Raw genomic sequence first — 13758 nt, forward strand, 5'->3', positions numbered from 1 at the left:
CTCCATTAGGGATCAGGCCCTCGTTGGCCATGTCGAGGAGATCCTTCTCCGTGATGGTCGACTGGATCCAATCTCCCTGGACCCAGCCTTTCGGCAGGCGAGATCTAGACGAAGACCCGTCGCGGCTAGTGGATCTTCCCTTCGCCTTCTCCGTCGCCGACGCCTTCTTCGCGCGCTCCAGCGCCGCCGTCTTCTCCTTGACCATGGCTACCGGCGAGGCGCGTGAGGAGGAGTGGTGCGGAGGCGAGAGCGAGCGCATTGGGCGGAGACGAAGGGGGCAGAGAGAGAATGCTGAGGCACTGTTCAAAAAACCCTCGCCGGACGCATTTATAAGATCCCTTCCGAGTGGATGACAGGTGGGCCCGGTCGATCTAATCATATCCTGTAACAGTTGCGCAAGCGTGATACGTGGCGAAAAAGCGGCGTGGGAATCGAGGCGTCTATGCCCCGTCCCATCCGAGCGCCGCGGTCCGCTCCGCTTCGCGCGCTCCCCCAAATTCCGTATCCCGCGGAATCCGCGGACGGCAGATCAGTCTGCCAGACGCGGGATTTCCTGCGATCCGTCCCTCGGAAATCAGCGAAGTCCAAAAGATCACTCGACGAAGAAAAAGAATGGATCGAGTCGACTGAAGAAAAGTTGTTCACTATCAACAGAAAGAATTTTTGGTTCAAAAACAACGCACGACCAATATGCGAAAGCTAATCGGAAACAACATCAACTCCTTCATCACTCAAGCCTCAATCCATTCGAGGGCTAATGATGGAGTCGCGTACCTAGGGTAGGGTCACAGACCTGATCTAAGTACCCTGCCCGAGGACACTCTTAGAAGAGGTCACCTTCCAGTCGACCAACGAGGGACTCACTCGACTAACTTGAAGGACTCGACCACGAAGACTCACTCGACCACCAGAAGGTCAAGAGGCACTCTGCACTGCAACGGCTTGTAATTAAGTAGACTTTATGATAGTAAAGACACTTTATGTGGGGCGTTACCTGTAACGCCCCGGACTTAATACACCTTAAACCCTTCATTACGTGGGCTGGCTGGGGACCTGGCGCACTCTATATAAGCCATCCCCCTCCACAGGCAGAAGGGTTTGGCACTCTGTAATCCATATACACATAATCCACTCGACCGCCTCCGGGCTCCGAGACGTAGGGCTTTTACTTCCTCCGAGAAGGGCCTGAACTCGTACATCTCTTGTGTTTACAACCTCTCCATAGCTAGGACCTTGCCTCTCCATACCTACCCCCGACTCTATTGTCAGACTTAGAACCACGAGAGCAGCCGCACTGGTTTATAAACCCAGCCGCGACTGCTCCTTCGAGCTTCTCTATATATCTGTCTTCTGGGCCCAACTAGGGGGCGCTGCCTTGTGAGTCTGCTGGCCCTTCTGGGCCTGCATTTGCACACCCTAGGTCTGGCAGACCCACTGGACAGCGCCCCAACAAATTTTTTATACAGTTTTTTCTTTTCTGCATTATTTATTTTCTTCTATTTATTTTTGAATAATTTTTTATATAGTTTTTTCTTTTCTGCATTATTTATTTTCGTCTATTTATTTTTGAGTAATTTTTTATACAGTTTTATTCTTTTCTGCTTTATTTATTTTCTTTTATTTATTTCTGAGTAGTTTTTTTGTGACCCTCTCTACTCAGATACTCCGAAATGATAATACCATTGCAAGTTTCAACATTTTCAGAATTCATTTTGTAGTGATTTTCAATTTCACGGTCATTTAGCTCTCTAAACAGTTAGGTAAATGACCGAAAAACAACAAATGATGTCAGAACTTGTTGGAAATTGATGACGTCGCTTTGAATGCTGCATACTGAACACAAAAGAAGTCCGGAGTTCAAATAAGTTTAAAAAACATTGAAGTGCCCGTGTAACAAATGAGTTCTCATCCGAAACCCTGATACTCCTAAAGAGTTTGTCCAGTTTGTACACGAACTGCGTCCAGTTTTTGCCGTGACCCTCTCTACTCTTTCGCACATGCTATGTGGGTGAAATGATGATACCATGCCAAGTTTCAACATTTTTAGAGTTCATTTGTAGTGATTTTCAATTTCACGGTCATTTAGCTCTCTAAACAATTAGGTAAATGACCGAAAAACAACAAATGATGTCAGAACATGTTGAAAATTGATGACGTCGCTTTGAATGCTGCATACTGAACACAAAAGAAGTCCGGAGTTCAAATAAATTATTAAAAATAAAAAAGAGGTGCAATGCTGGTTAATTTGCTTCAAGCCTTTCGGAATAGTGTAGACTGCACTACACATAGCTCAGTGCAATCTATGCTATTCCGAAAGGCTTGAAGCTAATCAACATGCATGTGAGCATTGCGCCTCTTCGCCATTGTCTCTGCACTCACGGCTTATAAATCGCTCATACTGCCTCTCTCTTGGCGAGGTGGGACTAAAAATCAGCTTACTAAGAAACTGTAGTACCGGTTCATGCCATGAACCGGTACTAAAGGTCTTCATGGGAGCCCCAGCCTGACCACAGCCGCACTGGCCTCATTAGTACCGGTTCGTGGCATGAACCGGTACTAAAGGTTGCCCACGAACCGGTACTAATGATGCCCGCCCGCCTAGCCGTTAGAACTGGCACTAATGGTCATATTAGTGCCGGCTCAAATTTAAATCGGCACTAATGTGCTTCACATTTAACCCTTTTCTATTAGTGATGATCCGGGCAACGGCTGATGTGCTTTGTGCGGGGCCACGGTGGATGCCGACCATATCCTCTTTCGATGTGCTCTGGCTATGTTCTTATGGAGCTGGGGCTGTGTGCGTGATTGCTTTGGGAAAACATGGAACGCCAGATCTATGAATGATCTTTTAACGCTTCTCCAACAATCACACAACCAGCAAAGAAGGCTGGCGTGGAGATCTTTTCGGGTCTTAGCTTGGGTTCTTTGGACCACCCGTAACAAACTAGCCATTGAAGGCATTATTCCTTCCCACTTTGCTGATTATGTTATTAAATGGAGTAAATTGCAGAAAACCAGTACATTGAAGCATAGATTTGCAGAAAACACTCATCTATGAATTTATACCAGAAAACACTGATTTCGAGTTTAATCTTTTGCAGAAAACACTGATCAACAGCTTAGGCTGTTTTAAACACAACTAGCAAATATGCCCGTGCGTTGCAACGGAAGAAAAGAATCCTCGCACGTCCTTTACCCACTGAGCTTGGCGAAAAACATCACCCTCATGCCCATAACATAATAAACATGACTAATACCTCATTCTCGGGTCTACATCCCCATTTCAATATAACACCAGACACATGTTTTGCTTGTCGTCTTGGTCGTCCTCGTCGCCGGTGGTCTTAATACCAGTTGTCACTAACCAAGGTTGGCCAGGTCCAATAGTTGGATTGTTGAGCCGCCTTCGTGTCCGTCGAAGATCAAGAGCGTTGAACAAAGTTTTTTTATCATTGGGCTAATATAATAGGGAAAAGCACTGCACATTATATATGTCCGTGTCGTCATGTAAATTGAGTAGTTTGCGTCAGATGGACCATGAAATCTTAGTTGGACTCCTCATGCATTTTGACGGGAGTCACTGGGCCAAGTGAGACTCGTCGTACGTGAAGGCATGACAGAGAAAAAGATTCCTTCCATATCCCTAATTTAATAAATTAAACTAAAACAATGCATCAGGTGGGCATATTTCAAAAATTCACCAAGTTTTATTAATAGATATAGATTAGAACAATTTAGCTATAGTACCTCCTAGTTTTTATATATAAAATATCATGTTTTGAAAAATGTTTGCCTTTTCAAATTTAAAGTTAAAAAAAATTTGTGTTTTTAAAATGTTTACAAATTCGAAAAATATTCACAACTGTACTTCCTGGTTTAAAAAAATGTTTGTGCTTAAAAAAACACTCAGGGAAAAAATCTCTACCTACTAATAAACTACGTTATTGGAATTTTTGCAGAAAAGACCCTCTTTTTCTTCAAATTCAACCCGCAATCCTTTTTTGAGTGACTCCCTCAGATAACGTTTCGTTTTTGCAGAAACGACCATGTAGTTTAGTATATTCAAGCCGCAGTCCTTTAAACATACATCACCCAACGATCCGCTTCCTGTTCCCCACGCACGAGCGCGCGTCGCCGCCACCGCCGGTCGCCCCGTCTTCGACTGGATCTGGACCCTCCCTGCCGGGATCCACGTGCCCAGCCACCTGCGCCGTCCCATGCGCCATCGCACGCCGGAGGACCTGCGCCTTGCCTTCCTCGCCATCGAGCACAAAGGCGCTCGATCCAGACGACGCCACCGTTGACCGCTCCTCTGCCTCGCCGCCTCCGCCGTCCCCATGTGTCTCCTGGACATGGAGAGAGAGCACGGGAGGGAAGGAGGAAGGAAGAGGGAGGCGTGGCCGTGGTTGGTTCTCCGGCGGCGTTGGATCGGTGCATGGCCGCAGAGCTCCTGCTCGGGGCCGCGAAGATCTAGGGAGGGACTCGGGTGCGAGGCTGCGGGTCTATGCAGAGATGGCGCTGCTCCTTCAACTTTTGAAGAATGCGCTGAGACATCAGCTAGATCCGCAGGTCTTGCTCCCCAAAATCCATCCCTTCTCTTCTTTGGTCCAATCTGGACTGTTAATTCCGTCAAGAGGTGTGAATCATCGTTTTACTGGATGCTCTCCCGATCATTTCTTCATATGCATTTTGTGGGTAGCAAAATGTTCTCTCTGTATGGATTTGAAAAAGGACCAACTCTTACGAAATACTTCTTAAATAGGATGTGCGATTTTGATAGTATTTTCTATGAATTTTGGGAAAATTTATGTTATATAGCATGCTTCATTAATTCTTTTAGCTCAAGATAGCTCCCTTGGTGATTCTTTTCAATGAAGGACTTGCTCTCCAGCATGTGGTTTGGTATTTCTTGACTGCAAGTATTCAGCAGCTACAACTGAACTGAAGATCAGCAAGTATTTAAGCAACACATATGTTTGGTTCGCATGTGTTATAACCAGATCAACGAAGTTTCTGCACATCATGAGTAAGAGGCGAAGAAATCATGTTTGCAAATGGCCATCGATTAAACCGCAGTATTTTCCATGAACTGTGGTAACTCTTGCCTAGAAAAACTGCATGAGAAAAAGTCTTGCTTCAGGTGAATTTTTGCGTTATCATCTTTTGTACAGGTTAAAACTATCAAGTGTTAACTTTTGTGGTTTGTTAACAAGACTGTTCATCATATCCACTTGTGCAGGTACCATAACCAGAGTCACTTATTCGGCATGGTTTTATACTGGAATTAACCACATAACTAATTTTGTTTTACCACCTTGACGCCTTCAGTTACATAGAACTTCTGTCAATGCCCAACCGATAATGAACAAGTACAATTTTATAGATGGTTCAAGTGAAGTTCTGCAAAGTGAATCAATTCTGCAAGATACCATGCCATACATTTTTCCTTGGTAGCATTAACATGTATAGATCATTTTATTGTGTACAACAAAGTCAACAATACATGTTTGTATAACCATGGCTTTGGTCAATTTCTGCCATCGAGCTTCTGCGAAAATGTGACCAGGAACTAATTATGTGGTAATTCAGTATAGAACCTGACACTAAATAATACTCCCTTCGTTCACTAATGTAAGACCTTTTAGCTTTTTCTTGATCGGTTTCTCTTCTTCAGTTGTTGGCTGCCCGTGCAACATTTTTTCTTGAACCAAGTACTTTGCACTATATTTTGAACTTTCTAATTTTGTTCCGTGACATGTTTTTGCAGCCTTCCATTCAAAATTAGATCTGGAGGCCTTCGGATAGCAATAAATTTTACCTTTGTTTGTTCATGCTTCATAAATTTGTTTTCCAACTGATTATTTGTTGTTACAAATTTCAGATTTTGACAGGTTTGGGTCCATCTATAACATGCTTGACCGGGCGATCACGCGGCTATCGAGCACTCTTATCTTCTGGTCATAAGCTCTTACTAAGGTCTGGTCTCCCACAGCTCCCCTGCACAAAAACATTTAACCAATTTTTTTGTGTGTGCAATCGTTTGAGTTTTTTTTTCTTTAGTGGTAAAAAAGAAGTGCAAGTGTTAGGTCAACATAGTATAGAAGGGAAAGTGTCCGCTCGCTCCCTACGGTTCCAAGCACAATTATAGATTGTTGGCAAAGAAGTAGAGTTCCAGTTGCATGCTCAAGTGTGTGATTGTTGTTATTCCTGTAGACAAAGGAACTGATAGTGAAGATTCAATTGCTCGGAGAGCAAATCATGAACCGCGAGCAGAATATTCTCTAACTGAAATATATTTGATCTGTGTGTGTATCCTGGCCACTTGATTATTGAGTAATGCCGTTTGTCTTCCCATTTGATTTCTCATATTAAGCTACTAATTAATTTTGATAATTCCTTTTATTTTACAACGCTATTGCATATGTTTTCCTATGGAAAATAAACTAGAGTGAATTAACGATTTGTGTTTATTTAGATGTTGTCGGTCAGGTGTCCTCCACTACTGAAGTTTTACCACGATCTGGTGGTGCTTGAGAGCAGAGACGACATACTTTCATCAGCAGTGGCCAAACCCCCACCGCCGCCGGTGCTGTACACCCCTGTACCCCTCGACATCCAGTGCCTCGCGTCTGCCCAACATGAAAACCTCCTCAATAGGTACATCTCTGAATTTTTCCCTTGCTAGAGAAAGTCGACCATTGTTTTGCCGTAGCTATAATTTGAGTTTAGAAAGTATACTACTCTCTTTTTTACGTCAATTTTTTTAGTTGATTTTGCTCCAGGATAGTGCCCTTTATGTGCATGAACTAATGGGTGTGTTCACAACATAGAGCAGCTTCTCCGTCCAGTCTCATGTCTTTCTCTTTAGCAGGGATCAGTGAGTACTACCGAGCAAAAAAGTCCTTCTCTTCGTCATATTTCTTCCTTTTCCTTACTACTTTTGTGGCTCCAAATCTCATGATGGCTCTATGTCTGTTCTTTTCGTTGACATGGATTTTACCATGAAAGTTTCCTTCTGATCTACAATGTTCTGCCATCTAAATTTTTCTATATATTATGAATGAGTAGACACTGGTGCAGAAGCCCAATTGGATGAAATTAGGGACTACAGAGAGGTATAATTATTAATTAATTCATTTCTTTAAAAGATATGCAACTAGCAGAGTTTCTTACTTTTATGAATTGGATTATGACCGAATTGAAGAACTTATGTGGACAGCCCGGCAGATTTCAATGGCAAGACTTTTGTACAATTACAGTGGCAGATTTCAGAAATTTGTAGAGCACATGATTTACAATAACAAGATATTCTGTCAAGGTCTGTACTTTTTATCCATTGCACTAATCTTTTGCTTTGAGCGATTGGCTAAAAAAAGTACTTCCTTTGGAATAATCTATCGTGCACTCACAAGTATAATCTCTCCATTTCCTTTTTTTTTGTTCTTCCGTCAGTAGCTACTATTTGCCGGTGGGTAAATCACTCATGGTATTTTAATGAGGTTCATTCTAGCTGTTTGCTCACGAGAACAGAAACATTTTATCTGTTGGCTAAATGAAAGTACATTCTTTGAATTTGCCACTTTTCCTGCACTCGCAAGTATAATCTCTCCATTTCCTGGATTTTTTATTCTTCCGTTAGTAGTATTTCTTTTAGCTACATTCTGCCATAGCATAAATTGCTCATGCTATTTTAGTAAGATTCACTCCTGCTCTATGCTCACTAGAACGGAAAAAATATATATTATCTGCTTATTTTAGCGTCGCATGTCGCTCACAGTATTCATGGTCACAGATAAAACAGTAATAAACTGCCCTTCTCTGTCAAAACTTACGGAGTACAAAGTTGTCATGTCTGATCAGCAAATGATTTGCGCTTCTTTGGCACATATATATCACGGTACAGTATATGATTTTCAAAGTTCTTAATTTTAAATTTTCATTTTCTGGCATAGCCATGGATATCAACAATCAGTCAAGCAAAGAAATATTCATGGGAGATATACAGGGATCCACAAGAATGTGCACCGTATGGCACTACCCTTTTGTCATTGAGCCACTATCACATTTTGGTCAGCAATCAGTTCAAGCAATTCTCGGCGCCTTTAGTCAGAAGCTGGAATTTACAACTAAACGAACATCAAGCAACAGAAGAAAGGGTGGTCATCTCTTTTTCTTGGCACCAAGATGCCATACAAGCATTGAGACATCGGAAACACACAAGAAGTTTGTATATAAATGATTAGCCTTTTAGAAGTATATGGCGTTGCTTAAACTATGTTTCTTTTGGCAACACCATATGAAATGGAGAAAGTTTTAGGTTTAGGATAAAATTGTTCTAGATTTTGAGAAAATTGTTACAGATCCATGAGAAAAATGTCCCAACTTTAGGAAATTAACTATCCATATTTTCGGTTATTGGTTAATAAGCTGGCCACAATAGTTTTTTTATTTCTAAGCAAGCTGGTCACAATAGTTAACCCAATATATTCCTGGTCTTTATGTTTCTCAGACTACATATGCCTCACATTAATACCGGACAATAAGTACACCATCGTGTGTGGAGAGCAGCTGCAACCGCGGCGGTGGGAATAAAATAGCAAAGCCACAAACCAAACAATGCACATATTTCTTAGCCATTTTGCAAAGATGGTCTGGCCCAAAGCATAATTCTTGATGTTGAGAATAGTTGATGTGGGTCATAAATCAAACAATTACTCGGCGCCCAATTACTCGTGTAATAGGCTATGCTTACAGGGTGTGATGAATTTTTTTCTCCCGATGCAACGCATGGGCATTTTTGCTAGTAAAAAGAGAAAATATTGTTATTTTGAAAATGTTCCAGTTTAAATTATTAATTAAAAACTTTCCAAAAAATTTGCGTTGTAAAATATATTCACTTAAAAAAACAAATATTTTCCTCAGTATCTCGCACGACTGCGAGCTTAATTTAAAACTTTGCGCTGCAAAGTAAACACTAACAATTGTTAGTCTAATGGCTGGCATTCCAAGAACTCCAGCGTTGCAATGGGAGAAAAAAAATACCACACACCTCAAATTAGTAGATAATATTTTTTTGTCATGACTTTAAATATTACACACCAAATTAAAAACTATAAACATTTTCAAAAAAATCATTTGAGGTTTCTTTATATTTCATAGCAAATATGCTCGTGCGTTGCAACGGGATAAAAAAGTATCCCCGCAGAACGTACAGGCGTTTGGCACGTGCACGTTGTAATCGGCTACCTCCGTAAACGGTTCCGGGCTAGTTGTCAGTCGATACCACAAACAACCCCCCTATAAAGTGATGCGTTACCGCACATCCTCCTTCGACGATCCTCTACTCCTGGACCAGCGATCTTGAGGCTAGCTATGTACTGATCAGCAACGCAAACCTTTTTCTACAATGGGCTTTTGGTTGGGCTGGACTTTGTCTCAAATCTTGGAGTAGGTAGGGTGCAACGGCCGCTACAGTGTCGAATAATCCCACCTCGTAGGAACCAGGCAGGAGACCATATACGAATGACACGTCATGGACGAAAACTAAAGAAAATACGTAATGTAGGACCAACTAAGCGGGACGAAACCAAAAATATCACCTCCCTTTAATAGTAGGTATATATATATAGATATAGATATAGATTAGACAAATGCCCGTGCGTTGCAACGTGAAAAATAATGTTTATTATTTCTACTAATCTGCCTGACCAAGGAACCATGTCGTTGAACGATAGTCCCTGATAATGAAAAAAAGGATAGTTCATTTGGTCAGGATATGGGTTATGATTTCAAGTAAATTGATCTGTCTGAACAACTAACTTTTGATTATTAGTTCATTCTTTACATTATTTGTTCATTCTTAAAATTTAAAACTAAAAGAGAAAAAGGGCAATATCTATAAATATGAAGTAATAGCAGCAAGCAATCTAACATGTAGAATAATAATTGCAGTCGCAAGCAAACCAATCGAGAGAACTATATCCATATGCACATTTTCAACTTCTGCATAATTTTGGCTCCATGTTGACAGTCAAAAATCCTTACTCAACATGAAAGATGAACTATGTATAAATTGCCTCCACCCTATTTATAGAAACATGTGCCATGTCATCGTCTCTTGTGGACTCCATGGCAATCTCTGCCTACATCCCACATCCGCCATCTCACCACTTAGGTGGTAATCATCCAGCAGCCAATTTTTTGGATATGTGCAAATTTTGCACGTATATAAACTGGTATGGTTGGATGCAGAGGGCCGAGGTGGGACTATTCATAATTGGACGAACCCTGTAGACGGCCGAGGTGGGATTATTGATAATTCGACGAACCCTCTTACATAGGACACACAAACATGGGCTATGTCAACTGGTCGAAGCTTTTTACGCTGAGCGGGAGAACCTGAGTTCGACTCCAAGTACCTCCGCTATTTTTGCATCATTTGCCAGCTTAGATGGGCCAAGTTGGGCCAGTGGAAAATAATGTGGTCCGTCTCGGACGACGGACAACGAAAATTTGGATTAATTGCGTGCTTGGAAGATTAGTACCACCTCATTTATATTGTGATTCGTAAAAGCGTATTATGACACGAGAAGAAAGCGTATTGTGACGGTGAATCCACGGAGTCAATCCATGTTTTATTATTACTAGCAAAAGGACCCGTGCGTTGCAACGGGAGAAAAAAACCCGAGAATCAGGCTCTCTTTTCTTCGTGAAAAATTCATTCATGGTCAATGCTAATGTGCGTTTCCAGGCAGGTGCATGGTGTTTAGATCATAAGATGTTTCATAACGTAAAACACTAAGGTCATTGCTAGCAATTTTAATTACAAAAAATAACTTCTTTTAGGATTTGTATTGTGTTTTCAGGGATTAGAAATATATGAAAATAACTATATTAGCATACATATGTATTGGCTGAGCAAGTAACAAAAAATAAGGGAAAGAGTTTAGTCCACATATGTATGTTTATGCAAAAAAAAATCTGGGAAAGTTGTTGTCATAACGCAGGCATAACAACAGGAGTTCTATACCAACATGGGTGTGTACTAACATTCAGAATGCATGGAAAAATGAATAGCTACAACAGTTAGGCCACAAAATTCACTCAAACTGAATAAAGCTACTTTTGAGAGCAAATAAAGTACTTTCAAGCTCCTCAGTTGACCTCTCCAATAGCTTGACTTCTTCATCCTTCTCCTTTCATCTCCTATCTGTAGGAGTGCAAAAGAAGGATTAAGAGGAACACCTGACTGGCTGGCGTCCATAGCAATTACTTCCCTTTATTTTGCCACCGCCAAAGCATCTCCAGCTTTTCTCTCAGAGAGACACCTGGGAGTCACATTATTGCTTCTCTTCTGAGAGCTTGGAGAGGTTAATTTGCAAATTTTGAAGCAAGCCGTTCCTTTCATCGTCAAGTAAATTTCTCAGCTCAATCAACACTTCGTCCAATATTGGAGTGGAATTACTATTATGGGCTAAATCCTATTTCGAAGAGTAATTAATCCGTTCAATAGGGCTGAGCTGAGGTCGCAAATCAATGTTCTCCACAGAAACTGCATTTGGTTTGCAAACTGCACTTGCTGGCTGCTCCTCCAACACCAAAATCTATTCTTTACTCTTCATAATTTAAGGATGTGCAAGATTAATCAATTTAAACTCACTGGATAGGATGGATGAGTGTCTAGCTAGTGGGATTAAACAATTGGTCCTTTACTGGTTGATTAATTAGTGAATCAAACAATTTTCTGAATCTTTGTTTAAATGGATGTGCATGATTAGTCACTTAACACTCACAGTGGGGGAGGGCATCCTGATGGAGTGGGCGCAACCTACTTGCCCAGCAAGCCCCACGCCTTCCGTAGCCTGGACGCATAGCTGGGCAAGCACTACTCGCCTGTCGGCGCCCAGAGGATAGCGGTGCTCGCCGGATAGAGCAGCGGGTGAGCGCATCATGGGGAGGCTGACAGAGCGCGTTGACGCCCTGGCTGAGCGCCTCCAGGCCTGCTGGATCAGGAGGCCGCCGTCCTCCTTTCGGCCGCTGTAGTAGCCATTAAATTTGATTGATAGCATGATTGTTGCTTCACGAAACACCTTTTCAATCTCAGAAGACCGGCATTGCTCATGTCAGACCTGCACAAAGGTTATAGATGTCTCAGATCATATTGAATTCACTGCCAGTTTAATTCTCAAAATTTGGTCTCAACAAATAGAAAAGGTAAGTAAGTATAGCAGGCCAACCAGTGTCTCCCGGAACACCTTCAACACTGCAGGACGGCAGAAAAACAACCGAGGCGAAACAGCACACAGGTGTCGCGCACAAAGCCATGAACACATAACCCAACAGGCACTCACCATAGGCAAACTTCTTGACCTACTTGGTGGTGCAGCTGATGCCTTGAGCTCTATAATGGTAGTGCATAAATGTAGAGATACAAATGTTAGGCATAAATTGGTTGGTCTTTCATCTATCAACAACTGATAAAATCAGGCCACTTGCAAGTTGTAAACATACAGACAGAGGAGCATAAAGTGGACTTCCGAGTTTCTTTTCCGCTTCTTCTTTGTAAGGCTAAACTCCATTTTCTATATGAGCAAAGGATGTGCAGGTTTTCAGCCACAGTTGATAATCCTTTAAACATGTTCTGTTTTACAGAACAGAAAAATGACCAAGATATCCTGGGAACTTGATGGTGTGTTTTGTTACTATAGAATAGTAGTACGAAAAAAGAAGGATCAAGATGTTTTCGTGATGAAGTCATACTTTCTGTTGCTGCACATAGAGCTCTAGTGGAGAATTGGCGTTGGCAACAAATCACACTGACATTATATTCTTCCTCGGGTTTTTGTTTTGATCCTGCAATTCTTGCTCCTGCAGCTCATTTGGCCAGCTATTAAAAAAATAATAGTAACAGAGGGAGCATGCTATCTTGGGTCAGAATTAAATGAAGGTCCTGGTTCATTAGTAAAGAATAGTAACATAAGGAGTATGCTATTTAGCGTGAGGATTAGATGAAGTTCCTGATTCATCATTACTTTACTTGTGAGGTCAAATTAGTAGGAATTTTCAGGTTTGGAGGGCACAATACATACATTATGTTGAACTTGGATCAGTAAAAAGAATTGGTAAACTGAAGTGCAATCAAATGAACACGTATGTACATCGGTAAACTGGAGTGAAATCAAATGAACACGTATACACATCGGTAAACCGTGAAATTGGTACGCACTGCAAGCGCAACACATTTTTTGTGTGAAACTGAAACCACACACTTCAGAGAAGAAGATTCAGAATAGCACAGAACCACATGACGTGAGACGTTTATGAGCTCGGCTTCAGCAACAATCAGGCCTTCCTTGCCTGCATCTTGGAAGGTTAGCCATAATTCACAAGGTTATTCTAACTCGTCTCCAAATCGAAATTTTTACAAATCTGCACAATCAAGCAAAAATTGTGTATATAGTGCAGATCTGGGAGCAAGCACCTGGTATTCTGGTAATTGGGGACTTTGAGACGGGGGAGCTGGTGGTGCCGCTAATTTCCAGCGACGGGAGCTGAGAGGAGGCAGGCCCGGAGCAGCAGCCGACGACAGGATGATGGGGGAGCACCTCGAGGGCGTGGCCGAGCAGTTCCATGGCTCCCTCAGTAGGGAGTTGGCCGGCTGAAGAGCAGTGGAGGCAGAGGAGGAGGGGGAAAGAGGAGTTGGGGGATGGTGCGGCGCCGACGTCGTGTGCCTCTCCGGTGGTGGAAAGCCGCAGGGGT

At 42.1% G+C, this 13758-nt stretch overlaps 1 long non-coding RNA gene across 7 annotated transcripts; it reads left to right on the forward strand.

Annotated features, from left to right (window-relative positions):
* Positions 1–4099: 4099 nt before the first annotated feature.
* On the forward strand, positions 4100–8448 carry LOC119330819. Of its 7 annotated transcripts, none has more exons than XR_005160271.1 (5): positions 4100–5140; positions 5240–5976; positions 6476–7115; positions 7220–7318; positions 7953–8448. It is a non-coding gene; the product is annotated as an uncharacterized LOC119330819 (long non-coding RNA). The 7 variants fall into 7 exon arrangements; XR_005160270.1 differs by having other exon boundaries at positions 4100–4569; positions 4878–5976; XR_005160273.1 differs by having other exon boundaries at positions 4100–5976; positions 6476–6657; positions 6768–7115; positions 7953–8423.
* The last annotated feature ends 5310 nt before the right edge of the window (positions 8449–13758 follow it).

This window comes from Triticum dicoccoides, chromosome 7A, assembly GCF_002162155.2.
Source record: "Triticum dicoccoides isolate Atlit2015 ecotype Zavitan chromosome 7A, WEW_v2.0, whole genome shotgun sequence".
NCBI lineage: Eukaryota > Viridiplantae > Streptophyta > Magnoliopsida > Poales > Poaceae > Triticum > Triticum dicoccoides.